The following is a 15,643-nucleotide window of genomic DNA, read 5'->3' on the forward strand; positions in this document are numbered from 1 at the left end:
CTCACGACCTTCAGATTATGAGACTGACGCGCTGCCTACTGCGCTAACGAGGCCTGTATATAAGGAAACTGTTGACCGTTTTCGCCGTCATAACCTTTTTAGGTTTTACAAAATTCACCACTAGCATGTCAAAATATATTTCATTGTCACGATACCCTTTAATAGAGTAATATTCAGAGGTATCCCGTTCCAAATTTTTGACTTCTGATACCAATACTGCAGCTTTGAGAGTGCTTAGGTGGATGTCGTTTTTTATGCTGATATCGGGCCGATATCTGATCGGATCAGTACAGCCCTAGTAAAATTCTGCCCCGTGTGAGGCTCGAACTCACGACCTTCAGATTATGAGACTGACGCGCTGCCTACTGCGCCAACGAGGCCTGTATATAAGGAAACTGATGACCGTTTTCGACGTCATAACCTTTCTAGGTTGTACAAAATTCACCACTAGCATGTCAAAATATATTTCATTGTCAAAATACCCTTTCATAGAGTAATATTCAGGGCTATCCCGTTCCAACTTTTTGACTTCTGATACCAATACTGCAGCTTTGAGAGTGCTTAGGTGGATGTAGTTTTTTATGTTGATATCGGGCCGATATCTGATCGGATCAGTACAGCCCTAGTAAAATCCTGCCCCGTGTGAGGCTCGAACTCACGACCTTCAGATTATGAGACTGACGCGCTGCCTACTGCGCCAACGAGGCCTGTATATAAGGAAACTGTTGACCGCTTTCGACGTCATAACCTTTCTAGGTTGTACAAAATTCACCACTAGCATGTCAAAATATGTTTAATTGTCACGATACCCTTTCATAGAGTAATGTTCAGGGCTATCCCGTGCCAACTTTATGACTTCTGATACCAATACTGCAGCTTTGAGAGTGCTTAGGTGGATGTCGTTTTTTATGCTGAAATCGGGCCGATATCTGATCGGATCAGTACAGCCCTAGTAAAATCCTGCCCCGTGTGAGGCTCGAACTCACGACCTTCAGATTATGAGACTGACGCGCTGCCTACTGCGCCAACGAGGCCTGTATATAAGGAAACTGTTGACCGTTTTTGGCGTCATGAACTTTTTAGGTTGTACAAAATTCACCACTAGCATGTCAAAATATATTTCATTGTCACAATACCCTTTCATAGAGTAATATTCAGGGCTATCCCGTTCCAACTTTTTGACTTCTGATACCAATACTGCAGCTTTGAGAGTGCTTAGGTGGATGTAGTTTTTTATGTTGATATCGGGCCGATATCTGATCGGATCAGTACAGCCCTAGTAAAATCCTGCCCCGTGTGAGGCTCGAACTCACGACCTTCAGATTATGAGACTGACGCGCTGCCTACTGCGCCAACAAGGCCTGTATATAAGGAAACTGTTGACCGCTTTCGCCGTCATAACCTTTTTAGGTTGTACAAAATTCACCACTAGTATGTCAAAATATATTTCATTGTCACGATACCCTTTCATAGAGTAATAATCAGGGCTATCCCGTTCCAACTTTTTGACTTCTGATACCAATACTGCAGCTTTGAGAGTGCTTAGGTGGATGTCGTTTTTTACGCTGATATCGGGCCGATATCTGATCGGATCAGTACAGCCCTAGTAAAATCCTGCCCCGTGTGAGGCTCGAACTCACGACCTTCAGATTATGAGACTGACGCGCTGCCTACTGCGCCAACGAGGCCTGTATATAAGGAAACTGTTGACCGCTTTCGACGTCATAACCTTTCTAGGTTGTACAAAATTCACCACTAGCATGTCAAAATATGTTTCATTGTCACGATACCCTTTCATAGAGTAATGTTCAGGGCTATCCCGTGCCAACTTTATGACTTCTGATACCAATACTGCAGCTTTGAGAGTGCTTAGGTGGATGTCGTTTTTTATGCTGAAATCGGGCCGATATCTGATCGGATCAGTACAGCCCTAGTAAAATCCTGCCCCGTGTGAGGCTCGAACTCACGACCTTCAGATTATGAGACTGACGCGCTTTCTACTGCGCCAACGAGGCCTGTATATAAGGAAACTGTTGACCGTTTTTGGCGTCATGAACTTTTTAGGTTGTACAAAATTCACCACTAGCATGTCAAAATATATTTCATTGTCACAATACCCTTTCATAGAGTAATATTCAGGGCTATCCCGTTCCAACTTTTTGACTTCTGATACCAATACTGCAGCTTTGAGAGTGCTTAGGTGGATGTAGTTTTTTATGTTGATATCGGGCCGATATCTGATCGGATCAGTACAGCCCTAGTAAAATCCTGCCCCGTGTGAGGCTCGAACTCACGACCTTCAGATTATGAGACTGACGCGCTGCCTACTGCGCCAACGAGGCCTGTATATAAGGAAACTGTTGACCGCTTTCGACGTCATAACCTTTCTAGGTTGTACAAAATTCACCACTAGCATGTCAAAATATATTTCATTGTCACGATACCCTTTCATAGAGTAATATTCAGGGCTATCCCGTTCCAACTTCCGATACCAATACTGCAGCTTTGAGAGTGCTTAGGTGGATGTCGTTTTTTATGCTGATATCGGGCCGATATCTGATCGGATCAGTACAGCCCTAGTAAAATCCTGCCCCGTGTGAGGCTCGAACTCACGACCTTCAGATTATGAGACTGACGCGCTGCCTACTGCGCCAACGAGGCCTGTATATAAGGAAACTGTTGACCGTTTTCGACGTCATAACCTTTCTAGGTTGTACAAAATTCACCACTAGCATGTCAAAATAGATTTCATTGTCACGATACCCTTTCATAGAGTAATATTCAGGGCTATCCCGTTCCAACTTTTTGACTTCTGATACCAATACTGCAGCTTTGAGAGTGCTTAGGTGGATGTCGTTTTTTATGCTGATATCGGGCCGATATCTGATCGGATCAGTACAGCCCTCGTAAAATCCTGCCCCGTGTGAGGCTCGAACTCACGACCTTCAGATTATGAGACTGACGCGCTGCCTACTGCGCCAACGAGACCTGTATATAAGGAAACTGTTGTCCGTTTTTGACGTCATAACCTTTCTAGGTTGTACAAAATTCACCACTAGCATGTCAAAATATATTTCAATGTCACGATACCCTTTCATAGAGTAATATTCAGGGCTATCCCGTTCCAACTTCTGATACCAATACTGCAGCTTTGAGAGTGCTTAGGTGGATGTAGTTTTTTATGCTGATATCGGGCCGATATCTGATCGGATCAGTACAGCCCTAGTAAAATCCTGCCCCGTGTGAGGCTCGAACTCACGACCTTCAGATTATGAGACTGACGCGCTGCCTACTGCGCCAACGAGGCCTGTATGACCGTTTTCGACGTCATAACCTTTCTAGGTTGTACAAAATTCACCACTAGCATGTCAAAATATATTTCATTGTCACGATAACCTTTCAGAGAGTAATATTAAGGGCTATCCCGTTCCAACTTTATGACTTCTGATACCAATACTGCAGCTTTGAGAGTGCTTAGGTGGATGTAGTTTTTTATGCTGATATCGGGCCGATATCTGATCGGATCAGTACAACCCTCGTAAAATCCTGCCCCGTGTGAGGCTCGAACTCACGACCTTCAGATTTTGAGACTGACGCGCTGCCTACTGCGCCAACGAGACCTGTATACAAGGAAACTGTTGTCCGTTTTTGACGTCATAACCTTTCTAGGTTGTACAAAATTCACCACTAGCATGTCAAAATATATTTCAATGTCACGATACCCTTTCCTAGAGTAATATTAAGGGCTATCCCGTTCCAACTTCTTATACCAATACTGCAGCTTTGAGAGTGCTTAGGTGGATGTAGTTTTTTATGCTGATATCGGGCCGATATCTGATCGGATCAGTACAGCCCTAGTAAAATCCTGCCCCGTGTGAGGCTCGAACTCACGACCTTCAGATTATGAGACTGACGCGCTGCCTACTGCGCCAACGAGGCCTGTATGACTGTTTCGACGTCATAACCTTTCTAGGTTGTACAAAATTCACCACTAGCATGTCAAAATATATTTCATTGTCACGATAACCTTTCAGAGAGTAATATTAAGGGCTATCCCGTTCCAACTTTATGACTTCTGATACCAATACTGCAGCTTTGAGAGTGCTTAGGTGGATGTTGTTTTTTCTATCGGGCCGATATCTGATCGGATCAGTACAGCCCTCGTAAAATCCTGCCCCGTGTGAGGCTCGAACTCACGACCTTCAGATTATGAGACTGACGCGCTGCCTACTGCGCCAACGAGACCTGTATATAAGGAAACTGTTGTCCGTTTTTGACGTCATAACCTTTCTAGGTTGTACAAAATTCACCACTAGCATGTCAAAATATATTTCAATGTCACGATACCCTTTCATAGAGTAATATTCAGGGCTATCCCGTTCCAACTTCTGATACCAATACTGCAGCTTTGAGAGTGCTTAGGTGGATGTAGTTTTTTATGCTGATATCGGGCCGATATCTGATCGGATCAGTACAGCCCTAGTAAAATCCTGCCCCGTGTGAGGCTCGAACTCACGACCTTCAGATTATGAGACTGACGCGCTGCCTACTGCGCCAACGAGGCCTGTATGACCGTTTTCGACGTCATAACCTTTCTAGGTTGTACAAAATTCACCACTAGCATGTCAAAATATATTTCATTGTCACGATAACCTTTCAGAGAGTAATATTAAGGGCTATCCCGTTCCAACTTTATGACTTCTGATACCAATACTGCAGCTTTGAGAGTGCTTAGGTGGATGTAGTTTTTTATGCTGATATCGGGCCGATATCTGATCGGATCAGTACAACCCTCGTAAAATCCTGCCCCGTGTGAGGCTCGAACTCACGACCTTCAGATTTTGAGACTGACGCGCTGCCTACTGCGCCAACGAGACCTGTATACAAGGAAACTGTTGTCCGTTTTTGACGTCATAACCTTTCTAGGTTGTACAAAATTCACCACTAGCATGTCAAAATATATTTCAATGTCACGATACCCTTTCCTAGAGTAATATTAAGGGCTATCCCGTTCCAACTTCTTATACCAATACTGCAGCTTTGAGAGTGCTTAGGTGGATGTAGTTTTTTATGCTGATATCGGGCCGATATCTGATCGGATCAGTACAGCCCTAGTAAAATCCTGCCCCGTGTGAGGCTCGAACTCACGACCTTCAGATTATGAGACTGACGCGCTGCCTACTGCGCCAACGAGGCCTGTATGACTGTTTCGACGTCATAACCTTTCTAGGTTGTACAAAATTCACCACTAGCATGTCAAAATATATTTCATTGTCACGATAACCTTTCAGAGAGTAATATTAAGGGCTATCCCGTTCCAACTTTATGACTTCTGATACCAATACTGCAGCTTTGAGAGTGCTTAGGTGGATGTTGTTTTTTCTATCGGGCCGATATCTGATCGGATCAGTACAGCCCTAGTAAAATTCTGCCCTGTGTGAGGCTCCAACTCACGACCTTCAGATTATGAGACTGACGCGCTGCCTACTGCGCTAACGAGGCCTGTATATAAGGAAACTGTTGACCGTTTTCGCCGTCATAACCTTTTTAGGTTTTACAAAATTCACCACTAGCATGTCAAAATATATTTCATTGTCACGATACCCTTTAATAGAGTAATATTCAGAGGTATCCCGTTCCAAATTTTTGACTTCTGATACCAATACTGCAGCTTTGAGAGTGCTTAGGTGGATGTCGTTTTTTATGCTGATATCGGGCCGATATCTGATCGGATCAGTACAGCCCTAGTAAAATCCTGCCCCGTGTGAGGCTCGAACTCACGACCTTCAGATTATGAGACTGACGCGCTGCCTACTGCGCCAACGAGGCCTGTATATAAGGAAACTGATGACCATTTTCGACGTCATAACCTTTCTAGGTTGTACAAAATTCACCACTAGCATGTCAAAATATATTTCATTGTCACAATACCCTTTCATAGAGTAATATTCAGGGCTATCCCGTTCCAACTTTTTGACTTCTGATACCAATACTGCAGCTTTGAGAGTGCTTAGGTGGATGTCGTTTTTTATGTTGATATCGGGCCGATATCTGATCGGATCAGTACAGCCCTAGTAAAATCCTGCCCCGTGTGAGGCTCCAACTCACGACCTTCAGATTATGAGACTGAAGCGCTGCCTACTGCGCCAACGAGGCCTGTATATAAGGAAACTGTTGACCGTTTTCGACGTCATAACCTTTCTAGGTTGTACAAAATTCACCACTAGCATGTCAAAATATATTTCATTGTCACAATACACTTTCATAGAGTAATATTCAGGGCTATCCCGTTTCAACTTTTTGACTTCTGATACCAATACTGCAGCTTTGAGAGTGCTTAGGTGGATGTCGTTTTTTATGCTGATATCGTGCCGATATCTGATCGGATCAGTACAGCCCTAGTAAAATCCTGCCCCGTGTGAGGCTCGAACTCACGACCTTCAGATTATGAGACTGACGCGCTGCCTACTGCGCCAACGAGGCCTGTATATAAGGAAACTGTTGACCGTTTTCGACGTCATAACCTTTCTAGGTTGTACAAAATTCACCACTAGTATGTCAAAATATATTTCATTGTCACTATACCCTTTCATAGAGTAATATTCAGGGCTATCCCGTTCCAACTTTTTAACTTCTGATACCAATACTGCAGCTTTGAGAGTGCTTAGGTGGATGTCGTTTTTTACGCTGATATCGGGCCGATATCTGATCGGATCAGTACAGCCCTAGTAAAATCCTGCCCCGTGTGAGGCTCGAACTCACAACCTTCAGATTATGAGACTGACGCGCTGCCTACTGCGCCAACGAGGCCTGTACAAAGGAAACTGTTGACCGCTTTCGCCGTCATAACCTTTTTAGGTTGTACAAAATTCACCACTAGTATGTCAAAATATATTTCATTGTCACGATACCCTTTCATAGAGTAATATTCAGGGCTATCGCGTTCCAACTTTTTGACTTCTGATACCAATACTGCAGCTTTGAGAGTGCTTAGGTGGATGTCGTTTTTTACGCTGATATCGGGCCGATATCTGATCGGATCAGTACAGCCCTAGTAAAATCCTGCCCCGTGTGAGGCTCGAACTCACGACCTTCAGATTATGAGACTGACGCGCTGCCTACTGCGCCAACGAGGCCTGTATATAAGGAAACTGTTGACCGCTTTCGACGTCATAACCTTTCTAGGTTGTACAAAATTCACCACTAGCATGTCAAAATATGTTTCATTGTCACGATACCCTTTCATAGAGTAATGTTCAGGGGCTATCCCGTGCCAACTTTATGACTTCTGATACCAATACTGCAGCTTTGAGAGTGCTTAGGTGGATGTCAATTTTTATGCTGAAATCGGGCCGATATCTGATCGGATCAGTACAGCCCTAGTAAAATCCTGCCCCGTGTGAGGCTCGAACTCACGACCTTCAGATTATGAGACTGACGCGCTGCCTACTGCGCCAACGAGGCCTGTATATAAGGAAACTGTTGACCGTTTTTGGCGTCATGAACTTTTTAGGTTGTACAAAATTCACCACTAGCATGTCAAAATATATTTCATTGTCACAATACCCTTTCATAGAGTAATATTCAGGGCTATCCCGTTCCAACTTTTTGACTTCTGATACCAATACTGCAGCTTTGAGAGTGCTTAGGTGGATGTAGTTTTTTATGTTGATATCGGGCCGATATCTGATCGGATCAGTACAGCCCTAGTAAAATCCTGCCCCGTGTGAGGCTCGAACTCACGACCTTCAGATTATGAGACTGACGCGCTGCCTACTGCGCCAACGAGGCCTGTATATAAGGAAACTGTTGACCGCTTTCGCCGTCATAACCTTTCTAGGTTGTACAAAATTCACCACTAGCATGTCAAAATATATTTCATTGTCACGATACCCTTTCATAGAGTAATATTCAGGGCTATCCCGTTCCAACTTCCGATACCAATACTGCAGCTTTGAGAGTGCTTAGGTGGATGTCGTTTTTTATGCTGATATCGGGCCGATATCTGATCGGATCAGTACAGCCCTAGTAAAATCCTGCCCCGTGTGAGGCTCGAACTCACGACCTTCAGATTTTGAGACTGACGCGCTGCCTACTGCGCCAACGAGGCCTGTATATAAGGAAACTGTTGACCGCTTTCGCCGTCATAACCTTTTTAGGTTGTACAAAATTCACCACTAGTATGTCAAAATATATTTCATTGTCACGATACCCTTTCATAGAGTAATATTCAGGGCTATCGCGTTCCAACTTTTTGACTTCTGATACCAATACTGCAGCTTTGAGAGTGCTTAGGTGGATGTCGTTTTTTACGCTGAAATCGGGCCGATATCTAATCGGATCAGTACAGCCCTAGTAAAATCCTGCCCCGTGTGAGGCTCGAACTCACGACCTTCAGATTATGAGACTGACGCGCTGCCTACTGCGCCAACGAGGCCTGTATATAAGGAAACTGTTGACCGCTTTCGACGTCATAACCTTTCTAGGTTGTACAAAATTCACCACTAGCATGTCAAAATATGTTTCATTGTCACGATACCCTTTCATAGAGTAATGTTCAGGGCTATCCCGTGCCAACTTTATGACTTCTGATACCAATACTGCAGCTTTGAGAGTGCTTAGGTGGATGTCGTTTTTTATGCTGAAATCGGGCCGATATCTGATCGGATCAGTACAGCCCTAGTAAAATCCTGCCCCGTGTGAGGCTCGAACTCATGACCTTCAGATTATGAGACTGACGCGCTGCCTACTGCGCCAACGAGGCCTGTATATAAGGAAACTGTTGACCGTTTTTGACGTCATGAACTTTTTAGGTTGTACAAAATTCACCACTAGCATGTCAAAATATATTTCATTGTCACAATACCCTTTCATAGAGTAATATTCAGGGCTATCCCGTTCCAACTTCTGATACCAATACTGCAGCTTTGAGAGTGCTTAGGTGGATGTAGTTTTTTATGCTGATATCGGGCCGATATCTGATCGGATCAGTACAGCCCTAGTAAAATCCTGCCCCGTGTGAGGCTCGAACTCACGACCTTCAGATTATGAGACTGACGCGCTGCCTACTGCGCCAACGAGGCCTGTATATAAGGAAACTTTTGACCGTTTTCGACGTCATAACCTTTCTAGGTTGTACAAAATTCACCACTAGCATGTCAAAATATATTTCATTGTCACAATACACTTTCATAGAGTAATATTCAGGGCTATCCCGTTTCAACTTTTTGACTTCTGATACCAATACTGCAGCTTTGAGAGTGCTTAGGTGGATGTCGTTTTTTATGCTGATATCGGGACGATATCTGATCGGATCAGTACAGCCCTAGTAAAATCCTGCCCCGTGTGAGGCTCGAACTCACGACCTTCAGATTATGAGACTGACGCGCTGCATACTGCGCCAACGAGGCCTGTATATAAGGAAACTGTTGACCGTTTTCGACGTCATAACCTTTCTAGGTTGTACAAAATTCACCACTAGTATGTCAAAATATATTTCATTGTCACGATACCCTTTCATAGAGTAATATTCAGGGCTATCCCGTTCCAACTTTTGATACCAATACTGCAGCTTTGAGAGTGCTTAGGTAGATGTAGTTTTTTATGTTGATATCGGGCCGATATCTGATCGGATCAGTACAGCCCTAGTAAAATCCTGCCCCGTGTGAGGCTCGAACTCACGACCTTCAGATTATGAGACTGACGCGCTGCCTACTGCGCCAACGAGGCCTGTATATAAGGAAACTGTTGACCGTTTTCAACGTCATAACCTTTCTAGGTTGTACAAAATTCACCACTAGTATGTCAAAATATATTTCATTGTCACGATACCCTTTCATAGAGTAATATTCAGGGCTATCCCGTTCCAACTTTTGATACCAATACTGCAGCTTTGAGAGTGCTTAGGTAGATGTAGTTTTTTATGTTGATATCGGGCCGATATCTGATCGGATCAGTACAGCCCTAGTAAAATCCTGCCCCGTGTGAGGCTCGAACTCACGACCTTCAGATTATGAGACTGACGCGCTGCCTACTGCGCCAACGAGGCCTGTATATAAGGAAACTGTTGACCGCTTTCGACGTCATAACCTTTCTAGGTTGTACAAAATTCACCACTAGCATGTCAAAATATATTTCATTGTCACAATACACTTTCATAGAGTAATATTCAGGGCTATCCCGTTTCAACTTTTTGACTTCTGATACCAATACTGCAGCTTTGAGAGTGCTTAGGTGGATGTCGTTTCTTATGCTGATATCGGGCCGATATCTGATCGGATCAGTACAGCCCTAGTAAAATCCTGCCCTGTGTGAGGCTCGAACTCACGACCTTCAGATTATGAGACTGACGCGCTGCCTACTGCGCCAACGAGGCCTGTATATAAGGAAACTGTTGACCGTTTTCGACGTCATAACCTTTCTAGGTTGTACAAAATTCACCACTAGTATGTCAAAATATATTTCATTGTCACGATACCCTTTCATGGAGTAATATTCAGGGCTATCCCGTTCCAACTTTTTAACTTCTGATACCAATACTGCAGCTTTGAGAGTGCTTAGGTGGATGTCGTTTTTTACGCTGATATCGGGCCGATATCTGATCGGATCAGTACAGCCCTAGTAAAATCCTGCCCCGTGTGAGGCTCGAACTCACGACCTTCAGATTATGAGACTGACGCGCTGCCTACTGCGCCAACGAGGCCTGTACATAAGGAAACTGTTGACCGTTTTTGACGTCATGAACTTTTTAGGTTGTACAAAATTCACCACTAGCATGTCAAAATATATTTCATTGTCACAATACCCTTTCATAGAGTAATATTCAGGGCTATCCCGTTCCAACTTTTTGACTTCTGATACCAATACTGCAGCTTTGAGAGTGCTTAGGTGGATGTAGTTTTTTATGTTGATATCGGGCCGATATCTGATCGGATCAGTACAGCCCTAGTAAAATCCTGCCCTGTGTGAGGCTCGAACTCACGACCTTCAGATTATGAGACTGACGCGCTGCCTACTGCGCCAACAAGGCCTGTATATAAGGAAACTGTTGACCGCTTTCGACGTCATAACCTTTCTAGGTTGTACAAAATTCACCACTAGCATGTCAAAATATATTTCATTGTCACGATACCCTTTCATAGAGTAATATTCAGGGCTATCCCGTTCCAACTTCCGATACCAATACTGCAGCTTTGAGAGTGCTTAGGTGGATGTCGTTTTTTATGCTGATATCGGGCCGATATCTGATCGGATCAGTACAGCCCTAGTAAAATCCTGCCCCGTGTGAGGCTCGAACTCACGACCTTCAGATTATGAGACTGACGCGCTGCCTACTGCGCCAACGAGGCCTGTATATAAGGAAACTGTTGACCGTTTTCGACGTCATAACCTTTCTAGGTTGTACAAAATTCACCACTAGCATGTCAAAATATATTTCATTGTCACAATACACTTTCATAGAGTAATATTCAGGGCTATCCCGTTTCAACTTTTTGACTTCTGATACCAATACTGCAGCTTTGAGAGTGCTTAGGTGGATGTCGTTTTTTATGCTGATATCGGGCCGATATCTGATCGGATCAGTACAGCCCTAGTAAAATCCTGCCCCGTGTGAGGCTCGAACTCACGACCTTCAGATTATGAGACTGACGCGCTGCCTACTGCGCCAACGAGGCCTGTATATAAGGAAACTGTTGACCGTTTTCGACGTCATAACCTTTCTAGGTTGTACAAAATTCACCACTAGTATGTCAAAATATATTTCATTGTCACGATACCCTTTCATAGAGTAATATTCAGGGCTATCCCGTTCCAACTTTTTAACTTCTGATACCAATACTGCAGCTTTGAGAGTGCTTAGGTGGATGTCGTTTTTTATGCTGATATCGGGCCGATATCTGATCGGATCAGTACAGCCCTAGTAAAATCCTGCCCCGTGTGAGGCTCGAACTCACGACCTTCAGATTATGAGACTGACGCGCTGCCTACTGCGCCAACGAGGCCTGTATATAAGGAAACTGTTGACCGTTTTCGACGTCATAACCTTTCTAGGTTGTACAAAATTCACCACTAGCATGTCAAAATATATTTCATTGTCACAATACACTTTCATAGAGTAATATTCAGGGCTATCCCGTTTCAACTTTTTGACTTCTGATACCAATACTGCAGCTTTGAGAGTGCTTAGGTGGATGTCGTTTTTTATGCTGATATCGGGCCGATATCTGATCGGATCAGTACAGCCCTAGTAAAATCCTGCCCCGTGTGAGGCTCGAACTCACGACCTTCAGATTATGAGACTGACGCGCTGCCTACTGCGCCAACGAGGCCTGTATATAAGGAAACTGTTGACCGTTTTCGACGTCATAACCTTTCTAGGTTGTACAAAATTCACCACTAGTATGTCAAAATATATTTCATTGTCACGATACCCTTTCATAGAGTAATATTCAGGGCTATCCCGTTCCAACTTTTTAACTTCTGATACCAATACTGAAGCTTTGAGAGTGCTTAGGTGGATGTCGTTTTTTACGCTGATATCGGGCCGATATCTGATCGGATCAGTACAGCCCTAGTAAAATCCTGCCCTGTGTGAGGCTCGAACTCACAACCTTCAGATTATGAGACTGACGCGCTGCCTACTGCGCCAACGAGGCCTGTATATAAGGAAACTGTTGACCGCTTTCGCCGTCATAACCTTTTTAGGTTGTACAAAATTCACCACTAGTATGTCAAAATATATTTCATTGTCACGATACCCTTTCATAGAGTAATATTCAGGGCTATCCCGTTCCAACTTTTTAACTTCTGATACCAATACTGCAGCTTTGAGAGTGCTTAGGTAGATGTAGTTTTTTATGATATCGGGCCGATATCTGATCGGATCAGTACAGCCCTAGTAAAATCCTGCCCCGTGTGAGGCTCGAACTCACGACCTTCAGATTATGAGAATGACGCGCTGCCTACTGCGCCAACGAGGCCTGTATATAAGGAAACTGTTGACCGCTTTCGACGTCATAACCTTTCTAGGTTGTACAAAATTCACCACTAGCATGTCAAAATATGTTTCATTGTCACGATACCCTTTCATAGAGTAATGTTCAGGGCTATCCCGTGCCAACTTTATGACTTCTGATACCAATACTGCAGCTTTGAGAGTGCTTAGGTGGATGTCATTTTTTATGCTGAAATCGGGCCGATATCTGATCGGATCAGTACAGCCCTAGTAAAATCCTGCCCCGTGTGAGGCTCGAACTCACGACCTTCAGATTATGAGACTGACGCGCTGCCTACTGCGCCAACGAGGCCTGTATATAAGGAAACTGTTGACCGTTTTTGGCGTCATGAACTTTTTAGGTTGTACAAAATTCACCACTAGCATGTCAAAATATATTTCATTGTCACAATACCCTTTCATAGAGTAATATTCAGGGCTATCCCGTTCCAACTTTTTGACTTCTGATACCAATACTGCAGCTTTGAGAGTGCTTAGGTGGATGTAGTTTTTTATGTTGATATCGGGCCGATATCTGATCGGATCAGTACAGCCCTAGTCAAATCCTGCCCCGTGTGAGGCTCGAACTCACGACCTTCAGATTATGAGACTGACGCGCTGCCTACTGCGCCAACGAGGCCTGTATATAAGGAAACTGTTGACCGCTTTCGACGTCATAACCTTTCTAGGTTGTACAAAATTCACCACTAGCATGTCAAAATATATTTCATTGTCACGATACCCTTTCATAGAGTAATATTCAGGGCTATCCCGTTCCAACTTCCGATACCAACACTGCAGCTTTGAGAGTGCTTAGGTGGATGTCGTTTTTTATGCTGATATCGGGCCGATATCTGATCGGATCAGTACAGCCCTAGTAAAATCCTGCCCCGTGTGAGGCTCGAACTCACGACCTTCAGATTATGAGACTGACGCGCTGCCTACTGCGCCAACGAGGCCTGTATATAAGGAAACTGTTGACCGCTTTCGCCGTCATAACCTTTTTAGGTTGTACAAAATTCACCACTAGTATGTCAAAATATATTTCATTGTCACGATACCCTTTCATAGAGTAATATTCAGGGCTATCCCGTTCCAACTTTTTAACTTCTGATACCAATACTGCAGCTTTGAGAGTGCTTAGGTAGATGTAGTTTTTTATGTTGATATCGGGCCGATATCTGATCGGATCAGTACAGCCCTAGTAAAATCCTGCCCCGTGTGAGGCTCGAACTCACGACCTTCAGATTATGAGACTGACGCGCTGCCTACTGCGCCAACGAGGCCTGTATATAAGGAAACTGTTGACCGCTTTCGACGTCATAACCTTTCTAGGTTGTACAAAATTCACCTCTAGCATGTCAAAATATGTTTCATTGTCACGATACCCTTTCATAGAGTAATGTTCAGGGCTATCCCGTGCCAACTTTATGACTTCTGATACCAATACTGCAGCTTTGAGAGTGCTTAGGTGGATGTCATTTTTTATGCTGAAATCGGGCCGATATCTGATCGGATCAGTACAGCCCTAGTAAAATCCTGCCCCGTGTGAGGCTCGAACTCACGACCTTCAGATTATGAGACTGACGCGCTGCCTACTGCGCCAACGAGGCCTGTATATAAGGAAACTGTTGACCGCTTTCGACGTCATAACCTTTCTAGGTTGTACAAAATTCACCACTAGCATGTCAAAATATATTTCATTGTCACGATACCCTTTCATAGAGTAATATTCAGGGCTATCCCGTTCCAACTTCCGATACCAATACTGCAGCTTTGAGAGTGCTTAGGTGGATGTCGTTTTTTATGCTGATATCGGGCCGATATCTGATCGGATCAGTACAGCCCTAGTAAAATCCTGCCCCGTGTGAGGCTCGAACTCACAACATTCAGATTATGAGACTGACGCGCTGCCTACTGCGCCAACGAGGCCTGTATATAAGGAAACTGTTGACCGTTTTCGACATCATAACCTTTCTAGGTTGTACAAAATTCACCACTAGCATGTCAAAATATATTTCATTGTCACAATACACTTTCATAGAGTAATATTCAGGGCTATCCCGTTTCAACTTTTTGACTTCTGATACCAATACTGCAGCTTTGAGAGTGCTTAGGTGGATGTCGTTTTTTATGCTGATATCGGGCCGATATCTGATCGGATCAGTACAGCCCTAGTAAAATCCTGCCCCGTGTGAGGCTCGAACTCACGACCTTCAGATTATGAGACTGACGCGCTGCCTACTGCGCCAACGAGGCCTGTATATAAGGAAACTGTTGACTGCTTTCGACGTCATAACCTTTCTAGGTTGTACAAAATTCACCACTAGCATGTCAAAATATGTTTCATTGTCACGATACCCTTTCATAGAGTAATGTTCAGGGCTATCCCGTGCCAACTTTATGACTTCTGATACCAATACTGCAGCTTTGAGAGTGCTTAGGTGGATGTCGTTTTTTATGCTGAAATCGGGCCGATATCTGATCGGATCAGTACAGCCCTAGTAAAATCCTGCCCCGTGTGAGGCTCGAACTCACGACCTTCAGATTATGAGACTGACGCGCTGCCTACTGCGCCAACGAGGCCTGTATATAAGGAAACTGTTGACCGTTTTTGACGTCATGAACTTTTTAGGTTGTACAAAATTC

Source organism: Gymnoscopelus braueri (assembly GCF_963280865.1).
Source record: "Gymnoscopelus braueri genome assembly, chromosome: 5".
In the NCBI taxonomy this organism is placed as follows: Eukaryota; Metazoa; Chordata; class Actinopteri; order Myctophiformes; family Myctophidae; genus Gymnoscopelus; species Gymnoscopelus braueri.